Here is an 11163-nt window from a genome sequence, read left to right on the forward strand (position 1 = left end):
TTCAAATTTGAACTCTATCAGATTTGGAGCTAGCATGTTGACTTGTTCGAGTATAACGACCCGGCCAGTCGTTTTAATATTGTAGCCCCAGCCCCGTTCCCCCATTTTCTGCTCATTCTATGCTTTATAACTGTTATGTAACTTGTCGGGGTTGTCGGTTCGGGTCCGATGAGGTTTTTAGAATGAATTGGAACACTTAGTTCCAAAGTTTAAAACTTAAGTTGAAAAGGTTGGCTGGATGTCGACTTATGTGCAAACGACCCCAGAATAGAATTTTGATGATTCCAACAGCTCTGTATGGTGATTTTGGACTTAGGGGCGTGTTCGGAATTTTATTTGGAAGTCCGTAATTAAATTAGGCTTGAAATGGCTAAAATATGAATTTAAGTTGGGAAGTTTGACGGGAGAGTTGACTTTTTGATGTCGGGGTCGGAATCCAGTTCTGATAATTTTTATAGCTCCGTTATGTCATTTATGACTTGTGTGCAAAATTTGAGGTCAATCAGACTTGATTTGATAGGTTTCGACATCGAATGTAGAAGTTAGAAATTCTTAAGTTCCTTAAGTTTGACTTGGGGTAGAAACGACACTGAAATCTCAACAATTCGTTTCAATCTCAAAATACTAATTAAATGGTGAAACTGAATCAAATTGTTGAGATTTCTACAATTCGTTTCTACATCGAATGTTGAGATTTCAGTGTCGATTCAAAGTCGCATTTGAGTGAAACTGGTATGGTTGGACTCGTAGTTGAATGGGTTATCGGATTTTGTGAGTTTTGCCGGATTTCGAGACGTGGGCCCCGCGGTTGATTTTTGAATTAATTTCGGATCTTTATTGAAAAATGTAGTACTGTTTATAAAATTGATTCCTATAATTTTTGTTGACTGTATCGAATTATTTTGGCTAGATTCGAGCCATTGAGAGTTGGATAATCGAGGAAAATGACTACTAGTGGATTATATTGGAGCAAGTCGAGGTAAGTTACTTGTCTAACCTTGTGTGAGGGGAAATTCTCCTTAGGATTGGTATTGATGTGATAATTGTAATTTGTTGAAAGTCGTGTACACGAGCTAAATGTGAAAAACTCTTATTTTTAAATTGTGTATATCTCTGTCACACATTAATTAAATTATTTTATCCGATTATATTCATCATCATTGATCTATTTTATATTCCTAAATTTTTCTGAGATTTTTTCTACTAATTATTTTTACGTGTTTAGTTGAAACTTTGCTATCTTTTATTGTGTGCATTATTAGAAGGTTGAATTTTCTTAAATTAACTATCTTTAATAATTGGATGTTAAGTCAAGAGGTTAAATTTGTGAAAATATTATTTCTGCTGAATATTTTGTGAAGATCTTTTTATTCATTGTCATTGAGCCGTGAGCTCGGTATTGTGAAAATAATAGATATTATTTTGCTGAATAGTTTTGTGAAGACTTTTGTATTTATGGTGATTGAGTCGTGAGCTCCTAATTGTGAAAAAATATTCTGATTTTGATTTTATTGGCAAGTTAAAATATTTGGGCACTTGAGGTGCAAATTTATAATATATTGTGATATTGATACGCATGTAGTGGTATAAGGTCTGGGTGTTGAAACGCATGCGGTGAGATAAGGGTGGCTTGATACGCGTGGCTAGTAAGGGAACTACTAGAAGTCATGTGGTGTGATAAGGGTGGCTAAAACACGGGTTGCTATTTCGGGAAAAAAATATTTTCTTTAAAATTTAATGTGAAGGCTCCCGCGGTGATATAAGAAAATGAGTTATTGTGAATTTATTTATGATTTGGGACTACGAGGCGGTACCTCGGAAGTGCCCTTGTTGATATTTATTTATGGCCGCAGTTGCCTTTGATTATTGTCGTGATATTTCTTAAAGTTGTAAATTTCTGTTTTCTTTCCACGAGGTATTATTTGCCCTCATTCTGTGAAATTTAATGTGACATACTACTTACTTGATTCACTTCCATTGTCATTTATTGTTATTATATTGTTAAACATATCACCACGTCTTTAATTATTCCAGTACGGTCTGACCTGACCTCGTCACTACTCTACCGAGGTTAGGCTTGGCACTTACTGGGTACCGCTGTGGTATACTCATACTACGCATCTGCATATCTTTTTGTGCAGATCCAGGTACATCTTACCAGCCTAGACATCAGTGAGCTACATGTGTACGGAGACTTCGAGGTATATCTGCCAGCGTCCGCAAACTCCGGAGTCCCCTTCTATCCTTATTATGTTGTTTCCTTATTTTCGTTAGACTCTGATATATAGAGACATTGAAGATAAATTCTTAGAAGCTTGTGACTTATTTCTACCAGGTTTTGGGAGTTATAATTATGTGAGTTTGCAAATTTATTTATTTCATATTTCTATTGTTATTCCGCATTGATAGGCTTAGTAGAGTCTCATGGATCGGTACAATCAGGTTTAGTAGAGTCACAAGCAGGTTTAGTAGAGTCTCGCGGATCAGTACGGAGACGTCTGTACTTATCTTCGGGAGGCTATGGAACTATTAGGAAAATATCACTTCTTTGATTCCTTATCGTGCGCAATTGTTGACTTCAAAATTTTTAAACCATTGTCTTTCTATTCTCTCGCAGATAGTGAGGACACGCACAACTGGATCCGATGATCAAATACTCGCGCCCCCTCTTAGAGCCGCAAGAGGCCGGGGTAGGGGCAGAGGCCGAGGAAGACCACGTGGTGCAGCCAGAGCACCCGCACGAGCTGCTGCAGAGGAACCACAAGTAGCTCCAGTTGGAGAACAGGCACCTGAGATACATGTTACTACTCCTGCACTTCAGGAGACTCTTGCCCAGTTTCTGAGCATGTTTGGTACTCTAGCTCAGGCAGGGTTAATTCCACTTGCTCCTGCCACATCTCAGACCGGGGGAGGAGCACAGACTCTCGCCGCCCGTATCCCAGAGTCACGGGCCCAGTTTGACCATGCCCTAGAGGTTATACCGGTGCAGCCAGTTGTCCCAGTTCATCCTTAGGTTAGGACAACAGTTTCAGAGGGGGAGCAGCTCAGGCTCGAGAGGTACAAGAAATACCACCCTCCTACATTCAGTGGTTTAGATTCAGAGGATGCTCGGCGTTTTCTAGAGGAATGTCACCGCATCCTTCGTACTATGGGTATTGTGGATAACAGTGGGGTTTCTTTCACGGCATTCCAGCTTAGAGGAGCAGCCTACCAGTGGTGGCGGGCATATGAGTCCAGCTGAGGAAACTTCACTCACTTGGACTCAATTTTCAGATATGTTCTTAAGGGAGTATGATCCTCAGAGTCTTAGAGATTTATGGCACGCAGAGTTTGAGCTGTTGCTCTAGGGTTCTATGACCATGTCAGAATATGTCCGATTCAGTGATTTGGCTAGGCATGCACCAGCCTTAGTTTCTACTGTTCGAGCCTGGGTTCGCCACTTTATTGAGGGTCTCCACCCTAGTATCAGGTTCAGTATGGCTCGAGATCTATAGATGGACATCACATACCAACATGTGGTGTCAATTGCTAGGAGATTGGAGGGTATATTGATCTGGGAGAGAGATGAGAGGGAAGCTAAGAGACCCCGAGATTCTGGCACGTATAACAGTTCTCGTGCCCCAACTGCAGTCCGTCATGGTAGAGGTTATATGAGCCATCCTATTCATTCAGCACTTCGATCTTCCAGTGGTATTTCGGTTACTCCCAGACCTCAGGTTCCATATTATGCACCGCTAGTGTCTACTGTACCTCCTGTACTAGGTGCCTTTAGCGGGCAGTCTAATCGATCAGGCCTGAGCCAGCCCTAGCAGCCACGTCCTCCAAGGGCTTGTTTTGAGTGTGGTGACACTCCTAATATCTTAAGGGATTTCCCCAGACTTAGGAGGGGTGCACCTCCACAGATTTCTCAGGCCCCACCTATTCCACAGGGCCCTCAGGCTTCTCAAGCCATGATTACTGCGTCAGTTGCCACCCCACCTGCACAGTCAGCTATAGATGGAGGTCGAACAGGTAGAGGTCGCCCTAGAGGGGGAGGCCATGCCAGATATTATGCCCTTCCTGCTAAGACAGAGGCCGTTGCATCCGATTCTGTTATCACAAGTATTATTTCGGTCTATCATAGAGATGCATCAGTCTTATTTGTTCCAGGCTTCACTTATTCATATGTGTCATCTTATTTTGCCCTATTTTATGGCGTATCCCGTGATTCCTTGAGTTCTGTTATTTATGTATCTACACCCGTAGGTGAATCTATTATTGTGGACCGTGTGTATCGGTCGTGTTTAATTGTTATCAGTAATTTTGAGACCAGAGCTGATTTATTATTGCTCCGTATGGTGGATTTTGACATTATTTTGGGCATGGACTGGTTGTTATCACGCTATTCTTGATTGTTACGCCAAGACGTCGACATTGGCTATGCCAGGTCTACCGCGGCTAGAGTGGAGAGGTACCTCGGATTATGTTCCTAGCAGGGTTGTTTCATTTCTTAAGGCTCAACGGATGGTTGAGAAGAGGTGTGATGCATATCAAGCCAAAGAAGCAATATCAATTATAATTGGTTCCAAAGATTTATCATGCACAAATTATGCCAAGGTCGTACGGCCCGATCCAACATAATATTTAAATTGTGCACTGCCGAGGGTCGAACAACACGAACCATAGATGCATCTATCTGCTACCGAGGCATTCGGCACACTCCACAAAATAGAAAACATATTAAACAACCAATTCAAGATTTATTAAGGGGAAAATATTCCAAGAATTTCAAATTCTCATTTAACGGTCAAGTAAATGAAGTTTAACCTTTTTACAATTTCCTTATCGTGTTTTTAAATGCTTTAAACAATTAAATTAACAAGTAGGGTGAAAATATCGCAAGTACAACATGATATGGGTGTTATACTACCCGGACATAAGCATAATAGTAGCTACGCACGGACTCTCGTTACCTCGTGCGTACGTAGCCCCCACAAATTGAAGCACATAATAATTTGATTCACCTATGGGGTTAATTCCCTCTTACAAGGTTAGAAAGGAGACTTACCTCGCTCCGAAATTCCATAATCGGCTCCTAAGCCTTTCCAACAACTCAAACCAATTTTCATCGCTCCAAAACTAGTCAATAAAGGTACAAATCCATAAATATATACTCTAATACTTATTATAATTCAATTTACAAAACTTTTCAACTCCGCTCGAAAAGTCGATAAAAATCACCCTCGGGCCCACGTGCCCGGATTTCGAAAAGTTTTCGAAGATAAAACATTACTCATAACCCTACAAACTCAAATATATAATTCATTCCAAATTCTATGTCCAATTTCGTGGTCAAAATCTAAAAATACCAATTTCTAGGTTTTTTTTCTTCAAAATCCCAAATTTCTACAAATTTTCATGCTTGAATCCATATAAAAATCATGTATTTCACTAACAATGTGAAGAAATCACTTACCTCATAATAGCTAATGAAGATGGCACTCCAAAATCGCCCCCAAGGCTGGCTCCAACGAGAGAAAAGAGGTGAAAAGAGCCAAAACCCGATTTGGCTAACTTATGTATTCTGCCCAGGCGACCTTCGCACCTGCGCTCACTGGACCGCTTCTGCGGTTCCACAGGTATGGCAAAATGTTCCGCTTCTGCGTAAGTCCCCCAGCTGCTCAGCCCGCTTCTGCGCTAAGCTCCCCGCAGGTGCGCATCCGCTTCTGCGGCAAATCGTCTGCACCTGTGGTGACAGTCCCCCACTCCATTTTCGCTTCTGCGACCTCCTGGCAGCTTTTGCGACTCCGTACCTATGGCCAAAACCTCGCGGGTGCGGTTACACCAGATGACAGCAGCTCCAGCATTCCTCCAAGCCCAAACTCGATCCATTTACCATCCGGAATCTACCCCAAGGCCCTAGGGACCTCAACCAATTATACCAATAAGTCCTAAAATATCATACGAACTTAGTCGAGCCTTTAAATCACATCAAACAATGCTAAAAACACGAATCACCCTCCAATTCAAACTTAATGAATTTCGAAACTTCAACTTCTACAATCGATGCCGAAACCTATCAAATCACGTCCGATTGACCTCGAATTTGCCACAGAAGTCATAATTGACATTACGGACCTACTCCCACTTCCGAAATCGAAATCTGACCACGATATCAAGAAGTCCACTCCCGGTCAAACTTCTAAAAAATTTCCAAATTTTCAACTTTTGCCAAATGACCCCAAAATGACCTACGGAACTCCAAATCCACTCCCGAACGCGCTCTCAATACCAGAATCACCATACAGAGCTATTCCCAAACTCGGAATCCTAAACGGACATTGATAACATTGAAATGCACTTCAACCCAAATTTATAAAATTCTTCCAAATGCCAACCTTACGTAATAAGCGTCGAAATACTCCCGGGTCATCCAAAACCCGATCCGGACATACGCCTAAGTCCAAAATTATCATAAAAATCCGTTGGAACCTTCAAATCTCGATTCCTAGGTCGTTTACTCAAAATCAACCCTTAGTCAAATCCTCCAACTTAAAGCTTCTGAATTTAGAATTTTCTCTCCAAATCAACTCCTAACGCCTCGAAATTCAATTCCGACCACACGCACAAGTCATAATACCTGAAGTGAAGCTGCTCATGGCCTCAAACCGCCTAACGATGCGCTAGAGCTTAAAATGACCGGTCGGGTCGTTACACCAAGTGTCCCAGAATAGTCAATTCAGTGACTTTGTCTTTATGTCACTTCCAAATTTTATCAATCCAACTGTTGAACATGATCCTGACCCAGCAATAAGGCCAAAATTTATATCAGAATCAGACACTAGATTGCATCAAAGACATCAGATACAAAAGCCAGCTGGAAATAGGAAAATCAGATTCAAGGGGGATCACACAAGTATTAGTGAATCAACTGATCTTCCTTACTCTCCAATAAACTTGACATGGAAGGGAAAGGCTGCAATGACTGGAGATCAGTTGGAGAAGCAACGTAGACAGAAAGTCCAGAAATTGATACCAAGAAAGGGGATCTGATATGTCCCATGTCACTTTCTTTTGGTTTGCATTGGTTTAAATTGGCATGTAGTTACAACATTATGACAGTACTTGGTAATTTTTTGGTTGTGTGACTTTAGAGGTTGATGTCATGTTATGACTTAGTTGTGTAAGTTTTTGCAATTATAACATAGCATCCATTATTCTAATTTGATGTAAATGTCAAACTTCTGACTTGGTAAGCTGGTACTGTTTGTTCGCTTAATTAGTGTTTTATCAGCTGGTAATTTATGTTGTTGTTTCTCTTAATTAGTTTGTTATCAGCTAGTAATTACTGCAGTTAATTAGTGTGTAATCAGTTGATAATTTATGCAGTTAATTAGTGTATAATCAGTTGGTAATTTATACAGTTTATTAGTCTTTTTTAATTAGTTGTAACTTCTTTCTTTGATCAGTTGGTAATGTACATGTTTAGGACCTTCTTTATACTATTGGTAATGTACATAGATTAGCTATTGCCTGCTCCGACAAATTCTACTAGAAAGATGACACATTCTACTGGAAATTCTACTTGAACCAATATCACATATGTTACTAACATAACAAATTCTACTGGAAAGATTGAACTACTAATTGTCATTTGAGATGATAAACGGCTGGAATCCATACATTACAAATATTACTTTAGCCAATAAAGTAAGTTAACTAACAGTTGTTATTGGTACTAAATGAAAATATTAAAGATACAAGATTGTACAAAGTAATTCACTTCATAAACGAGGAAGCAAATCCAATAATTAGGGTACTGAAAATTATGATGAACATCTTCATCTTCAACACTTTGTCTTCCAAATTCATAACTTTTTTAACTTCAGAATTCTTCAATCCATCTCTTTCAACTTTAAGAGCCTCCAAAGAAATATTCAATATTTTAATCTCTCGATTTGTAGCTTCTAATCGTACATTGTTAATTCCAATTAACGCAGTATCGCGGAATTCTTCATCGTGCTATTGCCAAAAACCACATCCTTCATTCTAAACGAAACACAAACAACTTCAAAGAACTACTAAAATAATGGATATTAACAGATATGTAAGAAAAAAAAATTAACTCAGGTTTAGGGGACTTGTAGAATCTCCTTCCTGGGTTTAGGAGAGTTTTCGAAGTGAAATGACTGAAAATTTCTCCATAATGGCACATCCTCTTCGATGAACAACTATTCTCCGATATTGTATGCCTTTCGATGACCTAAACAGTCCTAACGCAAAAGTTTAAGAAGAAAGGAGATGAGAGAAAACAACAGAACTCTAGATTTTGTTGCTATTGATTTGTTAGTGGTGGTTTTAGGGTTGTATTAGTTTATCGCGTGTTTTAATTTAGAGTGGGGGGATCCGACAGGTTATGGGTCGGGGCGGGTTAGTCCATTAGTGGGGTGAGTTTTTAAGTCCAAAGATGCCACGTGTCCCATTCCGTCAAAAAGGGGACAAATGTGGAACTTTGCCTAACAGTAGGGATTTTATTAGCCGCAAAGTATAACGGGGGACTAGCTTATATAATAAACCAGAGTAGAAGGATACAAATGACCATTTTCCGTTCTTTGTTTTAACCCCTTCCTCTATCTATTTCTTTTTCTTAAACATAGTAAGAGTTCAGCAGATGAATAGTTGTCTTGCAATTTTTTCTTTTCTCTTTCTATTTTTCTTCCTAAGAATATCAAGTGATTTATTCTCTATTTTAACCTCTTCCTTTATCTATTTCTTTTTCTTATACATAGTAATAATTCAGCAGAAGAATACTTGTCTTACCATTTTTTCTTTCCTCTTTTTATTTTTCTTCCTAAGATATCTAGTGGTTTGTTCTCTCTTTTAACCTCTTCCTCTATCAATTCCTTTTTCTTATATATAGTAAGAATTCAACAAAGAAATACTTGTCTTACAATTTTTCTTTCCTCTTTCTATTTTTCTTCCTAAGAATATCTTGTGGTTTATTTTAAAATAAACTCTTCCTCTATCTCTTTCTTTTTCTTATACATAGTAAGAATTCAGCAGAGGAATACTTGTCTTACCATTTTTCTTTTCTCTGTCTATTTTTCTTTCTGAGAATATCTAGTGGTTTATTCTCTGTTTAGCTTCTTCCTTTATCTTTTTCATTTTTCTTATACGTAGTAAGAATTCAGCAAAGATTACTTTATCTTATCGTATTTTCTTTTGTATGCTAATCTACTTTTAGATGAGTATGAAATTGTGGGGAGCTCATTGGAATGAGATGGTGAAGTATAAGGGGAAGACTTTTAACCTCAAGTTGAAGGTAAAAAACATAAACAAGTTATTCATCATTTTAAAGTTGTTTACCATTAACATAATTGTTTTTTTCTGTACATATGTAAATGCAGTGCAAACTTTGTTCTCATGATGGGTTTGTGAGGTTGATTCCCAGTTTTGGCACTGCTTTTACAACTTTACATGCTGAAAGAAAGGCTTGTTCCTAATGAATATATCTTCAATGGAGTCTGGAAGATTGAAATAGTAATTAGTTTACTCCTATAATTTAATACTTTAGTTTTTTACAACTAATTTTTGTTCTAACAATTGTGACCGTTGCGTAGGTTGAGCGTGGGAGGTTGGTGAGAACTTGGTCGATGGAAAGTTTGTGGGATCTGCTGAAGTCTTTGGTAGTTGTGTTCCTTTGGTGAAAGAGATTAAAGGACGGTTCGTGCAGGCGAAGGAGGTTAGTTATTTGTAATTTTAGTTTTCAATGAGCATTATCTTAATAATTTTCATAGTTATAATAGTATTATTACTATTTTGTTAGACTTGTGTCAACATCTCCAAAGCAGGGCGGACCTAGAGCATTGGTTGCGCGTTCTCGGGAACCCAATAACTTTTGCGTAGACCCTGTATTTATATTAAAAAATTTATTAAATATTTGTAAATATTTAACTGTGAACCCAGATATTATTACATATTAATTAAAAATTACGGTAAGAACCCGTAAGCTTCAAATCCTTGATCCGATTCTGCTCCAAAGTAGTTAGAATCAGATGACTGCGCATAAAAATTGATATTGGCTAGTTCCAAGTTAGAAGGATCTACGGTTGAGAAAGGCATGCATGTTTTGCCACTTTCAAACTTGAACGCCATTAAACGAGCATTTTAATTGTTTTGTTATTAAGTAAATATATATAGCTAAACGTAAATCAATAAAAAAAAAAAAAGAATGCTGCAAATAGAAAAGGAGCGGTGGAAAAATGTAAAGAGCTTTTCCGGAAAAATTTTAGGATCCCAATAATTGTATTGTAGGATCCTGTTCCTTCTAGGATTACTCTCGAAAACATTATATAAATCCAAAAAAGGAAGGGAAAAAAAGAAAAGAAAGAAGAATGATGCAAATATAAAAAATAAAAAAAGAGTGTAAAGAACTTTTCCTTATATATAGGAACGATCTTAGGATCTCAATCCTTGTATAAATAGGGGTAGAATCGAATCCTTTTCCTTTTAGGATTAGTACTCCGTAAGCATTATATAAATCCAAACAAACGTATTCATTCCCAACATCATGTCGTATCTTGATAGTCCTGCTAATGGCAAGGGATTTCAGGAGGTCAAGTTCAATGATAAAATGGCAAAAGTTTCGGAGGCTTTGTATGTTGCAGAAGAGAAAGCCAGAGAAGCCGTTGCAATGCGGTCAACGCTTCAGAAAGAGCTGATGATAAAAGAGAAGGAAAAGGAAGCGATGGAACTGAGGGAATTGGCTCGCAAGGCAAGATCTGATCAGAGAACTATCGCCAGAGATAGAGACCGTATGCTTTGATTTATTTGTATGTAACTTTTGGTGGTATATTTTTTCTCAATCCTTATTTCGACAAAAAAAGAAGAACTTTTTCTGCTAACATTTATTCTAACACTTTACTCTCTTAGATGATTCTTTTTAACATAACAAAGAATTCTTGGAGAAACTTCAATTGATTTTGAAGCAAAAACATGAATGAATCAGTTGTAAATTATTAATGGTGGCGATTGAAGATCATTTAACTATCAATCATAGTGTATTGAGCTACGCATTTTGGTCCATCCTCTATTTGTGACATTTATTGACCAAAAACATTATAAGAAATCTGTTCTCTATCCTAACACTCTATTGGTTGGATCTAATAGTAGGTGTTTCTTGTT

This window comes from Nicotiana tomentosiformis, chromosome 3 (assembly GCF_000390325.3).
Source record: "Nicotiana tomentosiformis chromosome 3, ASM39032v3, whole genome shotgun sequence".
NCBI classification, from domain to species: domain Eukaryota; kingdom Viridiplantae; phylum Streptophyta; class Magnoliopsida; order Solanales; family Solanaceae; genus Nicotiana; species Nicotiana tomentosiformis.